Source organism: Catharus ustulatus, chromosome 5 (genome assembly GCF_009819885.2).
Source record: "Catharus ustulatus isolate bCatUst1 chromosome 5, bCatUst1.pri.v2, whole genome shotgun sequence".
In the NCBI taxonomy this organism is placed as follows: Eukaryota; Metazoa; Chordata; class Aves; order Passeriformes; family Turdidae; genus Catharus; species Catharus ustulatus.
The window spans coordinates 44,022,903-44,025,402 of record NC_046225.1 but is presented as its reverse complement, the minus strand read 5'-3'; the positions used below and the strand labels follow the sequence as shown (position 1 = coordinate 44,025,402).

Here is a 2,500-nt window from a genome sequence, read left to right as displayed (position 1 = left end):
CATGTCCCTCTGCCAGTTCCAGGGCATGAGCAGAGAGCCCAGGTCCAGGCCAGGTGTATTTTGACCCTTTGTCCCACATCCAAAAGACAGCAAAGGATTGGGATATCTTACCACTTACAATCATCAGACATGGGGTCTGTAGTAAGGCAGATCAAAGAAGGAAATTTATTCTGCTTTTGGTTAAGGATATCTCTGATACAAAGAAAAAAAAAAAAACCAAGAAAAGTAAAGTAGAGCTTATGTTATGGACTGCCCTTGCCTATATGGCTGTATGCCTATCCTCTGACACAGAAATACAATACTGATGTCACTAAGTGAAAATTTTAATGAAGAAAGGTTTTAAAAATTTTGTTCTCTTCCCTACATAAGACGCCTGCAATATTCAGCACTGCAGAAAACTAAATGTTCAAATGTCAATCAGCCTCTGTACAAAAGTAGAAATTTTCTGCCTATATAGCACCTTAAACCATTATGTAGACACCAGACAAGGCTGAGACTAGTATTAATTGTTGGCTTTTGCTAGGTTCTTATTTCATAGGATGGGAAGAAAATGTTTATTGCAATACAGTATGTGTATTTCGAATCCATTCTGTTTCCATACCAGGCACACTATAATAGAGCAAATGTGTTTTTCATCTACACCAGATGAATTCAATGCAGTTACCTAATAATCAGTATCTAAATAACAATACCTGGAATAGTTGTATTTTAAAGCCTATTTTGCATTATGGGTTAATTTGAATTATTCAAGAATACTCAAGTAGTATAAAATCATATTGCAATATTTGTGGTTTTGAAGTCTTTCTAAAAGTTAAATATGCACACACATACCTATGGCTCCTTCATTTGCTGTTGCTTTCCTGTAAAAAATATATATGCACAGTTATAGAGTGTGAATTATGTCTAACTACAGTATACTAGTAATAAAGATACACACAAATACAACGCATACTACCTACCTGTTTATATATTTCTCTAATCCACATTTTTGTTTTGCACATGTGTATTAATGAGCAGGTATATACATTCAGAAATAAGTTATCAATCTGTAAAACCACATGCACATGAACATTGTCTAACAGTACGAAGAAGACTGCCTCATTTGCATTTCCCTAGAATTGACAAGCGGGGATTACTATCTAGGCTTTGCGTTTAAATGTAAAGAAACATAGCCTTAGCTTATCACTTACCAGATCATTCTGAATCTCTTAAAAATCAAATTTTTTTGTAGTCAAGGTTCACATCTTAAAGCAATTTATACAAGTGTATACATATTGTTTTAAAAGATGAAATAAAAATAACAAAAGTTGTATGTTTTTCTTTGTTTACTAATATTATGCTTCTTGAAGACATATCCTGGTCTTTATTTATACTTACCTATGTATCCTTCCACTTGAGTTTATGTTGAAAATTTCCAAACATGAAGAACTCCCAGGCGAATGAGTTCATCTGAAGAAACAAGGCTCATTCTGCAAATAATGTGAGCTCTAATCGCTCCTTCCCCACACAGGAGTAAATTCAGGAATTTTGACTACAACTCAGTGACAATTCGTGGTGCCAAGGTCATACACTGTTTCACAGAGGAATCACAGTTATTGAAGCAGCAGTTCCCTGTCACTAAGTTGGTTTGGCTATTGGGAGTAACATTAAAAACTGAACTCTTTCCTGAAAATGCCTGTGCTTAGCAACTAACTGTATTAAACTCTGCATGGCCTGTATTTTCCACATACCTTTCATATTTTTCCCTTTCAATATGTTCTGCAGCTGAGAAAAGTCTCATCTGCTCAGCCCACAGTTACAAGCTACTAGTCTGGAACCAAGATCAAATCTAAAAAATGTCAAATATAATGAAAAAGAGCAGAGGATGAGACTGGATAGCTTAGTGGAATGGAAATGGTTTATGAAATCTCTCACCTCTAACTCACTGCTCTGCATCTTCTGCTGTCAATAGTTACTGGAACTTCGGAGAATTTCACAATTGTTCAGTGACCTATGCTAAAGAAGTTGTTAGTCTCGGTTGAGCTCCTTGTGGTTGCTGCCCACATCCCAGAAAAGACATAGCATCTGATATTGAGAGAGTTTTACATTGTCATTGTTGGTGATATTACTAACAACTTAAAAGTCAGAGAATTATGCATATTTGTCCCAAAAGGATCTCTACAACCATTTCACTAGGATGTTATTAGCAGTTGCTAAACATTATTGATGTTATTTAGACATCCTTTTCTGCTTTTAGCAAATTGTCTTAAAAATGGCCAATAGCCATTTTACATTTAATAAGAATTCAAGAATTATAGAATATTGTGAGGCAATATTTTTTTCCTCTGATTGTCTTTGTACTCTCAAACAAGACACAAAGATAGAGCTGGTCATTATCCAGAATTTCTGCAATTTAAAGTTCAATTTGTGCAAAAAGATTTATACCATGGCAATGAAAATATTTGCCATCGTTTACTGTTTACCAGACATTAAAATTATTTACACCATTTGCTTCAGATAA

At 34.7% G+C, this 2,500-nt stretch overlaps 1 long non-coding RNA gene across 2 annotated transcripts; it reads right to left on the bottom strand.

Moving 5' to 3' along the window:
- Nucleotides 1–1,612, bottom strand: LOC116997094. Of its 2 annotated transcripts, none has more exons than XR_004418087.1 (3): nt 1,378–1,612; nt 832–860; nt 1–136 (listed from the first exon to the last, which is right to left on the bottom strand). It is a non-coding gene; the product is annotated as an uncharacterized LOC116997094 (long non-coding RNA). The 2 variants fall into 2 exon arrangements; XR_004418086.1 differs by lacking the exon at nt 1–136 and adding an exon at nt 137–192.
- Between the last annotated feature and the right edge of the window lie 888 nt (nt 1,613–2,500).